This window comes from Hippopotamus amphibius, chromosome 1 (genome assembly GCF_030028045.1).
Source record: "Hippopotamus amphibius kiboko isolate mHipAmp2 chromosome 1, mHipAmp2.hap2, whole genome shotgun sequence".
Taxonomy (NCBI): Eukaryota; Metazoa; Chordata; class Mammalia; order Artiodactyla; family Hippopotamidae; genus Hippopotamus; species Hippopotamus amphibius.
This window is the reverse complement of record NC_080186.1, coordinates 131277111-131295756: the sequence shown is the minus strand read 5'-3', so window position 1 is coordinate 131295756 and position 18646 is coordinate 131277111. Positions and strand designations below refer to the sequence as shown.

Here is an 18646-nt window from a genome sequence, read left to right as displayed (position 1 = left end):
GTGGCCTGGGGGTGTGCACTGTCGCAGGGACTGGCCCACACCTTTCTCTTGAGGTCCAGCGCTAAATATAACCAGGAGAGCGAAGCTAGTGATAAGCTGGGGCCTGTCTGGGCCTGAATTCTGTTGAGGCCTGGGGGATAGCAGGGCCCAGGCGAGGCCAGGCCGGGAGATGTTAGTGTCTCCTTGTGCTAAAGGCCTGGCTGACCTCGCACGCAAAATCCCAGCCTCCCCCACTATTTATAGCCCCAGAGGCCCTGGGAGGGTAATGGGGCAGAGGGGAAAGTGGGAAGAACGTATGGATTTGAACCTTGGTTCAGAAACTTGGATTTGAGTCTTGGCTCTACCACTAAGCAACCATGTGACCATGGGCAAGTTACCTTATGTCACTCAGCCTCAACTTACCCACCTGTAAAGTGGGGGTGATAGTCCACATAGATGCTTGTAGAGTCCGTTTGAGAGTCACAAGAATGTAAAGTAGCAAGTGTAGCTTCTGTCTGACTGAGCCATGGGCTTCCCCAGTCTGGCCACCTTCAGGCCCCTGGGGCCCAAGATTTCCTGATGCAAACAGCCAGGTTCTTCAGGGGAAGCTGGCCGGGGCATCAGAAGTTCTGTTTGAGCAGAGGCATCAACAGTGAAGGCCTCAACTGTGAAGCGTCATATCATCCTGGGACCAAGTTACAAGTCTGCACACCTCAGACTGACTAGTTTAACCAGTAGGTTCCGAGTTAAAGTGTATGTATACACAGTTCATACGTACCACCCTTAAACAACTCCTTGCCCCAAAAGACACTCAGTGCAAGTTGTGCATGGGTGTGTCTTATTTATAGTCAAATTAAAGCTGAGACTGAAGCACAGATGGGAGATTCCCACTCAGATTCCAACTGTAAGTGTAGCAGATGGATGTGATCATGTTAGCATTTCCTTGTCTTAGCATTTTTCTTTACTACTTCCCACTAATTGTCAACATCCTCCTCACAATGTGGAAATGTGTGGGCTCTGTACTCCCTAACAATTCTCCCTTTGACACTTTATTCCTCTTTTCCTTGCCTCCTTCTGAAAATAGGGTTGAATTTGACCCATTTTGAAATGTCGTCAATAGCATATCTTGCAGCCCCAATCAGCCACCAGGGTCGGAAGTCGTCCCCAGTGAGGCTGGCGGTGCAGAAAGCGGCATCTCCATGTTCAACCAGGAGGGGGCAGTGCTCACACTTGCTCTATGGTCTTGCTGTGTGTAGCCTGTTTCCATCTGTCCATATGAAAGGCTGTTATGAATTTTTTTTTAACAGATACCAGATTCTTTTTTAAAACATGCAAATATACAAAGTTTACCCGTAGAGTTTTTGAAAGACATTTCATGAATGACCTTTATTTTCATTGTTAAACAGTAAGGCAAGCTTATATTCTCCATTTTGCTTAGCTGACGGTCAGGGAATTAAAAGCATTAGAACAGCCTTCACGGGATCATTCATTCAGTTATTTACTGAGCACCTACTCTGTGCCAGGCGCCGTGTTAGGGATACTCAGCAAACAAAACAGAGATTCCCTGCCATCTTGGAACTTGTAGTGTGTGGGGGAGGGTGGGCATATGATAACAGACTAGAAAACAAACTCGTGGTTACCAAAGGGGAGACGGAAGGGAGGAGGGGCAAATTAGGGGTATGGGATTAACAGATACAAACTGCTATGTGTGAAACAGATAAACAAAAGGACATATTGTATAGCACAGAGAATTATAGCCATTATAATAACTTAAAATGGAGTATAATCTGCAAAAATACAGAATCACTGCGGTGCACCTGAAACTAATGTTATTAATAATTCTCGAATATACTTCAATAAAAAATTAACATACTCAATCAGTCATTCACTATGCCAGAAAATAAGTGTTTGGGAAACGTGGGGTCAGCTAGTGAAGATTTGGAATGGGGGAGGGCAAGTTTGCAATGTCAAGTAGGCGGGTCACAGTTGGCCTCATTGAGAGGCAACATCTGAGCAGAGCAGACAGCCAAGGGAAGAGGGTTCCACCCAGGGCCCAGCTAGAGCAAAGCAATAAGCAGGAGCATCTATAATATGTGATTTATAGTAAGAAATATATATTTGGTCTTTGTCATGTTCCTGGCACAGAGGTCCTAAAACCATTGGAATTTCCTACCATAAAGGAGTGATAAATTTGTCCTTTGTTATGTTCAGGAGGAGACTTTTGGAAAGCACAAAGGATGGGGGTTGGTTGCCAGGGGAACCAACCACACATGATTAGTGGATTGGAACTTACAGTCCTACTTCCCAACCTCCAGGGAGGGGAAGGGGGCTGGAGATTCAGCCCATTGATCTTGAGCTCAGTCATCGATGGCCAGTGATCTAATCCATTGTGCCTATGTAATGAAGCCCCCATAAACCCCAAAAAGATGGGGTTCGGAGAGCTTCCAGGTTGGTGAACACCTGGAGACTGGGGAGACCAGTGCACTTTGGGAGACCATGGAAGCTCCACTCCCTTTCCCCATACATTGCCCTCTGCATCTCTTCCATCTGGATGTTCCTGAGTTATCCTTTTATAGTAAACGGATGCTCTAGTACAGGGGTCCCCAACCCCCAGGCCGGGCCGTGGACTGGTACCTATCCGTGGCCTGTTCGGAATCGGGCCACCCAGCAGGAGGTGAGCAGCTGGTGAGCCAGCAAAGCTTCATCTGTCACTCCCCATCACTCCCCATTGCTCACATTACCACCTGAACCATCCACCCACCCCCACCACCCACCCCCCAATCCACGGAAATATTGTCTTCCAAGAAACCGGTCCCTGGTGCCAAAAAGGTAAGGGACTGCTTCTCTAGTAAATGAAACATTTCTCTTGAGTTCTCTGAGCCACTCTAGCAAATTAACTGAACCCAAGGAGGAGGAGTTCGTGGGAACCTCCCATCTGGAGTCTGTTGGTCCGAAGCACAGGTGACATCCGGGACTTGTGATTGGAGTCTGAAGTGGGGAGTGGGAGGACGGTCTTATGGGACTGCGCCCTTACCTGTGGAATCGATGCTATCTCCAGGTAGATGGTGTCAGAACTGAGTTGAATTGTAGGACACCCAGCTGGTGTTGGAGAATTGCTTGGTTGTGGGGGGAAAAGCCTCCGAATCAGAGCATGACTGGCATATGTGTGGACTAGCAAGGAAGCCCGTGTGGCTAGAACAGAGTGTGAGTGAGAGGAGTAACAGGTGGTCAGAGAGACAGTGGAAGACGAAATCATGAATGGCTTCGTAGGTCACTGGAAGGATTGGCCTTGTACTCTGAGGGACACGGGGAGCCATGGGAGGGTTTTGAGCAGAGGAGTGACTTCATAGGACTTATATGTTGCTAGCAAAGTGAGGGGGACACGGGCAGAGCAGGGAGACCAGTTAAGAGGCCAATGGCAGCCGCCCAGGCGGCAGGTGATGGTGGCTTGCACCTGGCTGATAGCGGTAGAGGTGGCGAGAGGTGGTCATATTCTGGATGTATTTGGAAGAGAGAACCGACCCAACCAGACAGGGTTTCCTGAAGGAATGGATATCATTCTTGAAGGAAGGAGGGCAAAGAACTATGAGATTTTTGGCCTAAGTAACAGAAGGAGGAAGGTGAGCAGGACTTGGGTTTTGGACACGTTGAGTCTAAGATGTCTTCTAGACACCCAAGTCAAGGTGACAGGTGGGCGGGTGGCTCCCGAAGTCTGGAATTTGGGAGCGTGTTCGGAGCTAGAGGTGTACCTTTGGAAGTCTCTGGCACACAGCTAGAATGTAAAGCCATGAGGTTGGATGAGATCACCCAGAGACCTGAGTGTATATAGAGAAGAAATAAAAGGAATGAGCGAACAGGACTGAGAGGGATGACCTCAGGCAGAGGAGGTGGTCTGACTAGTTAGACTTCTTGGGGAGTCTGTTCTTTTCATCCCCCAAACAGGAGATTTTCTGATCTTCAAGGGTCCGTATTTTCACCATCATCTCCATCGTTGCCGTCATTGCTGTCGTCAGCATCATCCAAAGCATCTAATATTAGTCAAGCTTCCCCTGCGTGTTAGGCTCCTGAGGAATACACAGAAACAGAGGCCCCACTGTTCAGGACAATATGGAATGACAGTGGTGCCTGTGCCCTGGGTATGGGGGGTGGGGTGCTGTGCAGGGAGAGGGCATCCCTCTGGACAGGACACAGAAGAGATTGTTTCCCTGTTGAGCCGTTGCTCCGTCTTTTATCCTCTTTGCTGCCTAACTTCTGTGCCCCGTCTCCCTCTCCTCCCATCCCATGCCCTGGGCCCCTTCAATCTGACTTCTACTACCATCATTCTCTCCAAACGAGCTTCGCTGCAGTCATCGGTTACCTCCAGGCTGCTGATCTGCAGGACGTTGCCCCACCCTACCTCCCAGCGTTGATCAGCTGCTCCTGGCTTCTTCCCAGAAACCCCCCGCCTCTGTGACAACCTCCTCTCTCGGTTTTCCTCTTGCTTCTCTGGCAAATCCTGTGCCGCCGTCTTGCTTCGTCTTCTATCCAGCCTTTAATGCGGCCTCAGGTCTTCCCCTTCCCTCTCCTGCTGTACCTGTCCTCAAAGGCAAGGTCATCCATTCATGTCCCCAGAGCTGTCACCACCATTGAGAGGATCGTCAAGAATTCCAAAGTTACAATATGAAAAAGAATATATATGTGTGTAACTGAGTCACTCTGCGGTACAGCAGAAGTTAACACAACACTGTAAATCAACTCTACTTCAATAAGATAAGTTTAAAAATGTTTTTTAAAAATCAAAACAAGAGTCAAAAATAGAAAAAATAATTCCAAAGTTTTGTCTCCACTCAGGTGAGCTCTGGACTCCCCTGTCATCTCCATTCAGATGTCCCCGAGGTCCCTCCACCTCAGCACGTCCCTGACCTCTCCCTCCCACGCACAGCCTGGCATTCTCCAGGCTTCCCTGTCTTCCCTGACACCCTCGCATTTCCCCTCCTGGGTGCCTTTTCCCATCACCAAGCCCCTCTCCTAGACACCTCTTCCCACCAACCCAGGAGATGGGACTTCATTCAACAGGTACAAGTCCTACCTCCATCCACTGGGTGATCTTAGGGGTCCAAAAAGGCCCTGCTGGAGGCAATCTGGCAGGGTGACTCAATTTGGAGATGCTTCTAAAGAAGAAAAGGAGGCACTTCCCTGGCGGTCCAGTGGCTAAGACTCTGCGCTCCCTGTGCAGGAGGCCCGGGTTTGATCCCTGCTCAGGGAACCAGATCCCGCATGCTGCAACTAAGAGCCCACAAGCTGCAACTAAAGATCCTGCCCGCAGCAACGAAGAGCCCGCTGCCGCAACTAAGACCCAGGGCAGGACTTCCTAGGCGGCGCAGTGGTTAAGAATCCGCCTGCCAATGCAGGGGACACGGGTTCGATCCCTGCCCCAGGAAGATACCACATGCCTCGGAGCAACTAAGCCCGTGCGCCACAACTATTGAGCCTGTGCTCTAGAGCCCGTGCGCCACAACTATTGAGCCCATGTGCCGCAACCACTGAAGCCCATGCGCCTGGAGCCCATGCTCTGCAACAAGACAGGCCACCACAATGAGAAGCCCCCGCACCACAAGGAAAAGTAGCCCCCACTTGCCGCAGCTAGAGAAAGCCCACGTGCAGCAACGAAGACCCAACACAGCCAATAAAATAAATAAATAAATAAATAAATAAAGATATCAGGGTCAATGTATTACAACAAATCTGAAAAACGTGCTCATGAAAGAAATTAGTCACAAGACCCAGGGCAGCCAAATAAATCGATTAATTAAAAAAGAAAAAGAAAACGAATAAAAAGGGTTTTGTTTGTTTTTTAATGATAGTAAACATGTAAAATAAGCTCTATTTCCTTCCTCGGTGAACGGTGGTCTCCCCTGGGGCCCTGCCTGAGGGTTTGCCCAAACTGTGATTCTTCCCTACGCAAGGGCAGAATAAAAATAGCTGGGGGCTAATCTAAGAGATACCAGGCGGGAGTCTCAGCCGTGTTGTCAGGAATGAAGGGCTACAGGCCGGGGTGAGGGGAGGTGAGTGTTAACAACTCCTTCTCCTCAGTCCCCAGCAGCAAAGCCCCAGGCCCACGGTATTGCTCAGCAGACCACAGTCAAAAGCGCAGCCTTTGGGTGTATTGCACTCTTCCCGGCCCTATGTCCTGGGCAGGGATTGCCCCTCTGTCGTTCCCGTCTCTGGCACACAGGGACAGCCAACACCACTGACCTCTTAGGGGTACTGGGAAGATTAAAGGACAAAACTCCGGCCAAGAGCTCACACCATGACCCCCGTGGCCGCTGCATCCACTCCCCTTTCTCATTGGGACTTTATTTTGGGGGAAAAGGTGCTTAGGCCAAGAAGAGGATGCTGAGGTTGGCAAGGAATCAGGACCAAGGATGGAGTAGAGTCCGTCAAACGGCAAAGGGCTGAGAGTGGGACAGAGCAGGCCAAGGCAAATCGGGCATCCTTTCCAACCCATCCAAAAAACAAAAGTCGACGGGTAGAATTAGCTCAGTGTAAGATGTTCTCTTTTTTATTATTCTGAAAGCTTTGCTCTTCCCCTCCTCCCCTGACAGTTTTGTTTGCTGGCTGAGTGCTCCTGGATGAGATGAATTCATTAAGGAGCAAATGAATATGGGCTGAGAAATGAGGAAATGGTCCATCAGTTTTAATCGGACAGCTTAACTGGTATGAAAAAATAAGCTTGCTTCTGACAGAAATGTCACAGTTTCTCGGAAGGACATTCCTGCTTTGCACAAGACAGCTCTTCCATGCATTCTCTTCCTCCACCTAAATAAGTTTGTAAACCCTGGGATGAGAGGACAAGGGGGTGTGAGTTGTTAGATTCTGCAAGCTCCTGGCTGCCTTCCTAAATGACCTCATCCTCCTAGATCCATTCCCGAATCTTACTGAGTGTGAGTGCTGGCTACACTCAGTGCTGGGCACCGAGGACAGAAGGGTAAGATTCCACCTGCCTTGCGGAGCCTGCAGCCTGTTGGAGACACACCCAGAGCCAGACAGACTAGAGGGTGGTGAGTGTCCTAGAAGGGACCCTAGAAACCCTGGGAGCCCAAAGTGACACCTCCTTTAGACTGCTTAGAAACAGCAAATGGTAGTCTAAATAAAATCGATGGTACACAATTAATAATGAGATCCAAAAACAATATTTGGTGAGATATTTATGTTCAGCAGGTGATGATAACATTAAGAAATTTACCGAGTGCTTATTTATTATTTCATTTAACCCAGGAATTCTCAGAGGTAGGCAGTGTTATCACAGCTGAGGCAATTAAGACCCAGAAAGGACCAGAGAGATACCCCAGGCCACACAGCTAGGAAGCGGGGGATCTAGGGTTCAAATTGGGCTCCAGAGCCTCTGGAATTCTCTCAACAGCAGGAATAAGGGAGGCCAAGTAAGTTCTAGCGGCAGAGGGACTAGCTGCCCCCCACTGATGCAGACCCCACCCAATAACCAAAGTCACCTAAAGGGGAGGGCGGAGAGGGAGGGGTTGATGGGTGTGAGGATGCCTGCTGACCTGGGGTTGGCAAGGGGAGTTCAGGAACGAGGCAGTCACCTCAGCGTTTGCTTAGGAGGGAATTCTCTGGCTGATACACCATGGAAAGTGACTTTAATCACAGCGAGATCCAGGTGCTCTAATAACCATGTTAGGAACTGCTTTCCCTTCATCTCTCCTCCCCGTTTCTCTTCTTTACTCTCAGGCGGACTTGCCCGATGTGGCAGGTCTCTCCCTTCCTCCACAAGCAGCTTCCGACTTACATCCACTAAGCTTGAGACCCCAGAAGAAACAGCCTTTTCCCTAAGAGGTCCTGAAAATCCCTGGGTGGGTCCCCGCGCTACTTCTTGCCGCCATGGGCGCAGGATGTCCTGATTGGTCAGGCTCAGGTCACATGTCCAGCAAGGGGGTGGAGTCAGCCCTGCTTCCACCAACCACAGAGTGGAAGGCGGAAGCAGGTGGTTCCCACAAGGAAATCTGGGCGCTGTGATCAGAAGCGGTAGACAGTGCCGGCGGACCCTAAAGCTCAAGGGTATTGATGGGGGTGCATGTGAGTTTCCAGTCACTCTAGGGTCCGCCCTTCACAGACCTCAGCTTAACTTGGGGGTTTCACCCCAGTTTATGAAGGCGGGGGGATGTTTCCTTTACAGGATGGAGCATACTTTTATCAGAGTGGATTTTTGTATTATGAAAGCAATGCAGTATATGCCAATTTCAGGACATATTTCTCCCCTCAAAGATATGAAGAAGGCATAATTCCATCTAGAGAGAATTGCCATTAACATTTGGGAGTGGATTATGTATCTTTTTTTCTTTTTATCTTCTTCAAATAAATATGGGATCATATTGTGCAAAGGGTTTTTTTTTACTTTAAAAATAGTTTTACTGAGATAAAATTGATATATAACAGACTGCACATAGTTGAACTGTACAATTCGATGAGTTCTGACATATGTATACAACCACGATCAAGATAATAAGCATATCCATTACCCCCCAAAGTGACCCTGAGTGATCTATTTGCCCTCACTTGCACCTCCACTGCTCCTGAAATTTCTCTAGGGGACCACTGATCTGCTTTCTATCACTATTGAATAGTTTGCATTTTTCATCATTTTATATAAATGGATCATACAATATATACTATTTTGAGGGTGTGGCTCCTTTCACTCAGTGTGATTATTTTGAGATTCGTTTGTGTTGTCAAATGTATCAGTAGGTCATTCCTTTTTGTTGCTGAGTAGTATTTCATCATAGGAACATATCACAGTTTGTTTATCCCAACTGAATAATGGGCATTAGAGTTATTTCCACTTTTTGCTATAACAAGTAAAGTTGGTATAAACATGTGTGTAGAAGTCTCTGTATGAACTTCTGCTTTCATTTGTATTAAGTAAAATACCTAGGAATGTATTGCTTGGATCATATAAGTGTATGCTTACATTTTAAGACATTGCTGAACTGTTTTCCAAAGCGTTTTCCCCATTTTACATTCCTGCCAGCAGTGTGAGTGAGCTCTAGTTATTTTATGTTATCACCCACACTTGGTATGGTCAACCTTTTAAATCTGAGCCATTCTGGTGGGTGTGTGACAGTGTTTATTGTGGTTTTAGTTTGTATTTCCCTAATGACTAATGATGTTATGTGCTTCTTTGCCATCCATATGTCTTCTTTGGGGAAGTGTTTATTCAAGTATTTTGCCCATTTTTAATTGGGTTGTTTGTCTTGTTGAGTTGTAAGAGTTGAGCATTTGTTGGATATGTTCTTTTTTTAATATAAATTTATTTATTTATTTTTACTTATTTTTTGGCTGTGTTGGGTTTTTGTTGCTGCATGCAGGCTTTCTCTAGTTGCAGCAAATGGGGGCTATTCTTCATTGCAGTGTGCGGGCTTCTCATTGTGGTGGCTTCTCTTGTTGAAAAGGATCGGCTCTAGGAGCACAGGCTTCAGTAGTTGTGGCACATGGGCTCAGTAGTTGTGGCTCATGGGCTTAGTTGCTCCGCATGTGGGACCTTCCTGGCCCAGGGATTGAACCCGTGTCCCCTACATTGGCAGGTGGATTCTTACCACTGTGCCACCAGGGAAGTCCCTGTTGGGTATGGTCTTACGTTCAGTCAAAAGCTCCCTAGTTAATACACAGCCACTGCTGTTAGCTTACATCTCCTTCCAGAAATGTTCTAATATATCCATTCACAAAATCGGGCTTAGCCTTCAGCTGGGATGCAGCAACAGGGCATATCTGCCAGCGTGCATGCTAACTGGATGGTGCCCTGCCCTACCAGTTGCTAAATACTTTGAATTTTGTCCATCTATTCAAGTATATGTGTGTGTTTATATGCACATATATAATAGGCACGTGTGTATATAAAATTATACAAGTGGAAGAATCCTGTGTACACCATTTTGCACCTATATCAGTACATCTCGGGATCCTTCTATTTCAGTTTTCACAGAGCTGTCACATTCTTTCAAATGGCTCTGTGCACTCCACTGTGGGGACACACTATAAATGATATACTTTGTTCTCTGTTGATGGACTTTGAGACTATCTCTAGCACATCATTTTTTCATGATTGTATCGTACCCCATGATATGTTTAACCAATCCCATAGTTTAAAGGATATGTCAGTTACTAACTTTTCCCCTGCTATTTGAATAATGCTTGGTTAATGTCTTTATGCGTATATCTCTTTGCCCAGCCTAGGTTATTTAATCAGGCTGTTTGCTAAGGCGCTTGTGAACATTAGCCATCCAGTCAAATACCTGTGGGGCTCACAGTCAGGCACCCCATGCATTGTGCTAATTGTCTGGAGATGCAGCACGACCTGTGGAAGAAGGAGATGAAGTTAGGGAAATCTCATATGGTAAGTCTTGGCTTTGACAGTTTTTTTAACAGCTTTGTTTAGATATAACTCACAAGCTGTACAATCCATCATTCAAAGTGTGCAATCCAATGGTTTTTAGTATATTCGCAGATATGTGCAGCCATCCGCACAGTCAATTTCAGAACATTTCATCACCTCGACAAGAAACTCAGTACCCATTGGCAATCACTCTTCTAGCCCCCATCCCACCCCCAGCCCTAAACAACCACCGATCTATTTCTCTTCCTATATTTCCCTAGTCTAACCTTTCCTATGATTGGAATCATATAAAATGTAGTCTTTTAGGACTGGTTTCTTTCACTTAGCATAATACTTTCAAGGTTCATCCATGTTGATGTAGCATGCATTATCAGAACTTCATTCCTTTCATGGCTGAGCAATTTTCCAGTGTATAGGTCAACCACATTTTGTTTATTCCTTTATCTGTTGATGGACATTTGGGTTGTTTCCACTTTTTGGCTATTATGAATATGTTATGAACATTCATGTAACAGTTTTTTTTCTTCTTATTTTTAAAATTTATTGAGCAAACATTATTATGGTTCATACTTTTTTAAATTAATTTTTAAATACATCTTGAGATTAAAAAAAAATTTTTTTGTGTAACAGTTTTTGTGTGGACACGTTTTCATTTTTCTTGGGTATATACCTAGGAGTGGAATAGCTGGATCATGAGGTAACTCTAGATTTAACTCTTTGAAGGACTGCCACACTGTTTTCCAAAGACTGTTTTCACATTCCCCAGCTCTGACATTTCTGATGCTGAGCAAGTCCTTAGACTTACTGAGGCTTTGCTTCTGTCAGCCATAAAAAGAGACTAAAAACTCAGGGTTTGCGGGTGGATACATGAAAAAATGGATATGAAGACACTTTGCCAATTAGAATTGGTTTAGTAAATCTAAGGGAAAGTTGTTTTTGTTTTTTAAAAATTTTTGCTCAGTTGTTAAAAGTGTCTGTGTGTTATTGGTTCAGTGGTTTTGGGGACTCACTCTTATGCCAAAATAATTAACAAGCAAGAGACCCTGAGGTGTCATTATCTTCTCTGACCTGTTCCTGATCAAGACAGAAGGCCAGCACTGTCTGGAACTCGGGGCCTCTACTCCCAGCCCTCTGCTCAGAGCCAAGCCACAGGTGCCCTGAGTTTACAGATGCTATTGATTACTGCCCTTCAGTGATGAAGGTGACTCTAGAGGTCAGGGAGCCTATGGCCCCACGCAGCCATGTGGTCTTATTGGCACATCAAGGACAGTCGGACCATCTGGCTAACGTGCCTCTTGGCTCCTTTCGGCATTTCCAAATGACAAGTGGCATCCGTAGTGTGGACAACACTCCCATAGGCCCCAGGGAATAGCATGTGCGGTGGGGCATGTGCCTCACACTGTGTCCTCTCAGTGTGGCCATGCCGGCTGGTGTTCTATAGGGCACTTCCCTGAGCAAGCCCAGCAGGGCCCCAAGCTCACCTGCTGGGAGGGAGGCAGTGGAGCCCAGAAAGGGAGCTGGGTGCCTGGGCCGGACTTCTTCCCAGAGAACAGCCCTGCTTCTTGGAATATGCGTGTTTGCCCTGTTCTGGAAGCTGTGGGAGAACCTGTTGGGGTCTCTGGGAAGCCCTGAAGTTTAGCCTGGTGAGCAGGGCCTGGCTGGGAGTGTGGGGTACAGACCTGAGACGGGTCTCTCTGTGCAAGGCAGGATGGTCTGGGTGACTGAAAAGCTTCGAAGGTGCCCGGGCAGTTGATGGGAGTTAGGAGATACAAATAGCCAAGGAAAGATGAAAAGACACTTGGCCTCAACTGGAAATCCATGATCCAAAACTTAAATGAGATACATGTGATGTCTTTTTTTTTTTTTAAGGTTTATGGGGTATTTTTAAAAATATTTATTTATTTATTTATTTATTTGATTGTACTAGGTGTTAGTTGCAGCAAGTGGGTTCCTTAGTTGCAGCTCGCTGGCTCCTTAGTTGAGGCACATGGGCTCCTGAGTTGCGGCACACAGGCTCCTTAGTTGTGGCATGTGAACTCATAGTTGAGGCATGCATGGGATCTAGTTCCCTAACCAGGGATTGAACCCTGGCCCCCTGCATTGGGAGCGTGGAGTCTTATCCTCTGCGCCACCAGGGAAGTCCCAATACATACAACGTCTTGCCCACCAGAGTGGCAACAGTGAAGAAGACCCGTGATTGCCGGGTGCTGGCACGCGTGTGGGTAAGTGGGAACAAGTGCTACTCGTTACCCCAATCGTGAAATCCCAGTTCTAAGTCATGGACTTCAGAGAGCAACGGGCTATGCCCTCCATGATTTGAATGGGAAAGGCCGTCCTGCATCTCCAGTCCATCTAGAAATCCCATCTGATTTCCCCAAACATCACTGCAAATGTGCACTCTTAGACACCCATCCTCACAACTCATCAGACACTTCAGCATAATATCCAGCATTTAAACAACTGTTTCACAGGTACTGAGTATGTTTATGTTCAACACAAAATATTGCCACACAGTATCCAGTGCAGATGAAACTTCCTGGTTTGTTTTGGTATTCATTTGTTACTCTTTGTCACTTACAACTTTTCTTCTAGGTCTCTTAGGCCATACAGTTTCTTCAAAAGCTATTCTGCTTTTTTAAGAGGTTGTGTCCGCTCGGTTGGTTGGGGTGTTGGCTATGCTAATGAGCGTGAACTGTGACCCTGAAGCAAAGCGTTAAGACATCTGCCTGGCTCTCCATCCTTTTCCTGGGTCCCCGCACAGCTTTGATGTCATTGCTGGTACTGCGTGCAGGTTCATCAGAGCCAGTTTTGCCTCAACTAGTGAGCTTGGGTAAACATTTCTGCCGGCCACCACAGCGGATCTTCAGTGAGTGACAGCTGCCATCCTCCTCCTCTAGGCGAGGAGAAGCCAACAGCCTCTGAGAAGGGCACTCTCAGCCCCTGGACCCTGCTCCTATCGCCTCCTTTCTCTTTGCTTCTCTGGAAAGGCTTCATCTTTCAGCCTCTTCACCGCAGGATACGTACCCACTCGCTGCTCTGGGATTTAAGAGGATGGAGGGAACTCTGTCTTAGCCTGTTTTTCTTTAGTAAGAAAGATACCAGGCTATGTGGGACGCAAAGCTGGAAAACTCAAAGTCACGTTCAAAAACTCCCTGTACCATATATACAATGGAATATTACTCAGCTATAAAAAGCAATGAAACTGAGACATTTGTAGAGACATGGATGGACCTAGAGACTGTCATACAGAGTGAAGTGAGTCAGAAAAAGAAAAACAAATATCATATATTAACACATATATGCGGACTATAGAAAAGTGGTACAGATCAACCAGTTTGCAAGGCAGAAATAGAGACACAGATGAAGAGAACAAACATATGGACACCAAGTGGGGAAAGCGGGGAGGGTTGGGGGCGGGAATGAATTGGGAGATTGAGATACCAAATAGTACACTCTAAATATATGCAGTTTATTGTAAAAAAAAAAAATTTAAAGAAAGAATTACTTACAGCTTCACCACCCAGAGATGACTTTACCTTTGTTAAATTGTGTAGGTTTCCTAGCCTTCTTTTTTAAAGTAAATATATATTCCTATAAAAACAAAAAAACAAAACAAAAAAACCCCCACAACAACTCCCTGTACCATCACCTCTAAGGGGATGGCCATTCTATTTCCAAAGGGGACTTTCCTTTGGCCAGCACTTTCCTGCCTTTTCCCACTGCCCTGATCTGACCTTGGCCAGCTTATTACCGTAACTTTCTGAATGCTTCCCTCCCCTAGGCTCTGAGGGACTGGCTTATATAAGGTAAAGAAACTGAGCACATTCCAAGAATATGAAGGAAAAGGGAGAGAAAGGATGGACCAATAGGTTGGGTGAGGTCATGGAAGAGGTGAGGGGAGAGGGGTCACCTTGGGAAGGGGATTCAGATTCAGCCCTGAGAGTATGTGTGTGTGGAGACATCTGCTGTCTCTGATGTCCCTTTCATGAGGGGACCAGGTCTTCTGCTGAGAGCAGAGAGTCCAAGGTGGGGTTTAGGGATGCTGAGAAGACAGATAAGACAGGGACTCATGGGCTGGTGGGTAGGATGACTGGTAGTGTCTGAGGACAGCAGAGGTTCTTGGGAACTTTGGTTCAGGAAAACACTGCAATCCCTTTTAAAGATGTTTGCAAATTTCCTGATATTCCTCCCATCATAATGCGGAGTCTAAGTCCTCTCCCCTTGAATATAGGCTGTCTTTTGTGTCTTTTGCTTCCAATAATAGACTGCAGTGGAAGTGTCACTGTGTGACATCTGAGACCAGGTCATAAGGCAATATAGCATCCATCTGGCTCTCTCTTTCAGGGCACTCACCCTTAGAACCCAGCCAGCATGCTGTGGGGAAGCCCAGGCCATACAGAGAGAGCCCAGTGTTCTAGCCCAGCCGAGGTCCCAGCAACAGCCAGCCTCAAATGCCAGACATGAGGAAGCCTTCAAAATGACTCCAGCACCAGCCACCATCTGACTGCAGATGCATGAGAGACCCTGAGGAAGAAATGCCTGGCTGAGCCCCAACAAGCTCCAGAACCACAAGAGAAAATAACAATGAACGTATGTTGTTTGTTTTTGCCACTATGTTTGGGGTGATTTGTTACACAGCAATAGGTAACTGGTGCATGCTGCCGGACCATTCTCAGAGCATAAGTTCCTTTTGTTGATTTTCTTTTTGTTGAGTGATCATTAATTTCTTTTATGATGATAAAAGTGATACAGGCTCATTTTGAGAAAATTTGGAAAACACTAGCAAATTCTACAGAAGAAAAAATAAATCACCAGCAAAACTTCTACCCAGAGATAATTGCTGGCACATAAAAGACATTCAATAAATATTTACTGAGTAAGTGAATGAACCTGATGCTTTGACTCACCTGCTTTCCTTTTGGGGCATTTAGGTGGTTTGCAGGGTTTAGAGCAGTAGGGTCTTGGCTGCTAAAGCTCTCTGTACTGAGCAAGGTAGAAGCAGGGCAAACCATTCTAAGGTTTGCTCCCTGCACATGTGTCTTTCCCAGGTAGGAAAACATTTTATGGAACCTTCAGCTCTCTCCCATCTGCGGCGCTGACTCACCCCAGGTCAGAAAAGAGATCACAGACATCCTCCTTCTGGAAAGTGGATTTACACAGGAGGTGAGCTTTCAGGGCTAATACATATTTACATCCATCTTTCAGTCCCGCTGCTCATGTTACTCTGCATCACTCTGACTTCAAACACTTCTATCCAGCAAGTTATAGGCGTTGCTATCAGCTATTCTCAGGAACAAAGGTGGTTGTGTAATCCCAGGACCCACGCGGAATGTGGCAGCAGCTGAAACCAAATTATTAACCATTTTCTAAACCAAAATCCTGGAAAGCAAATAGCAGAGGTACTTTTGAGCAGATAACATTAGCAATCCAGAATTTTCCCAGTCCTCTGACCAAAATACATCCAGTCCCTTCTGACTTGAAAACCTCCGCTCGTAAGGTTAATGCTTTTCCTTATGCACCGTAACACACTCAAAATTACTTTTTTTCATAGTTTTTTTTTTTTTTTTTGCAGTGATGTAAAACAGGAGTGAGCAGAGACAAGGGAGCCTCCCTGGGTACCCAGAGGTACTTCTCCCCTTTCTTTAGAAGTAGGGACAGTGGATCTAGCTGAGCACAGAGGAGGTTATTTGGCTGTGGTAGGAAGTGGTCTGGGAGAAATTCCCACACTCCTTGTTCTTGGGCAGAGAAGAGAGGTCCCCCTCCCTTTGGCCTCAAGGTTGAGAGGCAAATGCCCTGTGGTGGTATCTGCTGTGTCTGCCTACCCTGCATCCAGTCCCTTTCATCTGGGGATTTTCCCTTGTGGAGCCACTCCTGTCCACTCTCAGTCTACCTGGTCTGGGTGGAGTTCACCCAACCCCCGATGCCAGGGTTGGAGATATGACCTGGACAGTTAGTGTCAGAGTCATTGGCTCACATACCCAAAGCTAGGGCACTGAACGTCAGTTCTGGGATGTTTGCTGCAATTCTCCAGATAGAAGCATTCCCTTCATCTGGGATCATAAGTTTATAGGAAGGGATCCTGAAGCCATAGGGTGACCATCTTTGGGGGGAGCCTGTTCAAGAGGAGAGCTGAAAGACAGAGGGACAGCATCCTATTGATATCCTTTGAGCCCCTGGATCCAACCAGTCCTGAAACCAGAGGTATCTCTAGTCTTCCTGTTTAGGTCAGCCAAAAATTAACTTCTGCTTTGGGTTTCTGTCCCTTGCAATTCCAAGTGTCCTTAATGATATAGCCCCTGTGTATTGAAGGTGGGTGAGATTAAGAGGGTGAGACTGGCACACCAGTCCCCTCCCCAACAAGGCTTTCAGAGAAAAGCCCTCCACATCAGTGTGGTCCCAAAGCAAAAAGCCTCTCCCTGCACAGACCCCGGGCCCCAGTGCAGGCCGTTGGCCCCTGCAGCTTACTTTTCCTTTTACCACCAGTTGTTTAGCTGACTGTGACCTGGTCTTATGCAGAGCTGGGATTAACACTGCTCCAAAACCTGGGATTTGGCTCTTCTTGACGTTAAGCCTGATCCTTGGCCTCATCACAGGGTTGTGGCCCAAGACCAGACCCCACCTGACCACAGAAGGTGGAGGACGGAGGCCTGCTTAAATGGGACCAGACTGAGGATAAAAAAGCTGGGGGTTAAAACCTTTACCAACCCTAGTGTTTCCCATTTTGGTTGCAACTTAATCCCCACCTGGAAGCCTCCCCTACCCTCCCTGGCCCTCAGTATGTAGGCCACAAACTCAACCTGTTTCCTGTCTCTTTCATCTTCTCTTCTTCCTGGTCAGTCACGGGGGCCCCCACTTCTTCATTCAGCCTCTGCTTGGCTCAGGGCTCCCCATCTCCTGCCTGAATCACCCTGGCAGCTTCTGACTGGTCCCAATCAGTCTTTCCCCATTAAATCAGTGCCCACACATCAACCTCTCTCTTTCAGAAGCTCATGCCATACCCTCCTCAAAACCCTCTGTGGTCCCACTGCCTGTGGCAGGGTTCATAACACAAACATCTTCAGGCCAAGCAGGGACCTGGGCCCAGTGATGTCACATTTTCAGGTTTTTCTAGAAAAGCCAGATACTTGAATTTTTTGTAACTTTCTTGATTTTTTATTTTTATTTTTTAATTAATTAATTTTATTTGGTTGCACTGGATCTTAGTTATGACATGTGAACTCTTAGTTGTGGCATGCATGTGGGATGTAGCTCCCTGACCAGGGATCAAACCTGGGCCCCCTGCATTGGGAGCATAGAGTCTTAACAACTGTGCCACCAGGAAAGTCCCTTGATTTTTAAATGTTAGCTGCTAATTAGGAAAAAACAAACAAGCAAGCCAAAACCCAAAAGACAAACAAGCAAAAACACCCTGCATGGATCCCGGAAGTTGATGCCACTCACGCCAAGGTCACATTCTGCTTGCTGCTGGCTGCTCACTAGGGGTGGCGCCTTAGGGATCTGGAGGGGCTGGGCTTGCAAAAGGATCAACATGCTGTTGGTCAGAGATTTACTGCATCCTTCCTTGGAAGAGGAAAAGAAAAAACATAAAAAGAAATGGCTGCTTCAAAGTCCAAATTCTTACCTTATGGATGTAAAATGTCTAGATTCCTACAAGATTCCCATGGGTTTCAGCCATGTTCAGACAGGTGCTTTGTGTAGGTGTTGTGCCAGCCAACAGGAGGAAAGGCCAGACTCACAGTTGGGTGTTCATTTAGAAGAAAGCAACACTAATGATCTACACAACTTCCTGAATTTGTGTTTGATCACAGAAAGCCTTATCAGTTCAATAATTCTAGTTAATCTACCAAGATAATATAATTACATTTAATTTTGTAAGGTATACAACAGTGCTCTCCTATTTGTGGTATCAGGTTTTCAAAAAAGTTTTGATTAGGGGCAAAACAGAAACAAAACTCTGCTTAGGCCAAACAAAATACATCTCTGCACCAGGCTGACACGCAGTCCATCATTTTGCAACTTTTGTGCTCCCAGAATAGAGTCCAAATATTCTGGGGCATCTTCCCTGGGGAGGAGACATCTGAACTGAGCTCTGAGAGTAAATGGAAGTCACCCAGGTGAGCATGGGGTGCTCCATGCAGAGGAAGGAGCTGTTAACGTTCCAGGAAATGCTTCTTCTTGTATCCGGAATTCCATCGATTCCGAGATGCACGTGCTTTTACTGTGAGCATCTCTGAACTCAGGATGTCTTACCATCAACTGTGTGTTGTAGTTTAAATAGCA

The 18646-nt window shown here is 46.5% G+C and overlaps 1 pseudogene; it reads left to right on the top strand.

Moving 5' to 3' along the window:
• Positions 1-17894: 17894 nt before the first annotated feature.
• Positions 17895-18136, top strand: LOC130860046 (40S ribosomal protein S27-like; annotated as a pseudogene).
• The last annotated feature ends 510 nt before the right edge of the window (positions 18137-18646 follow it).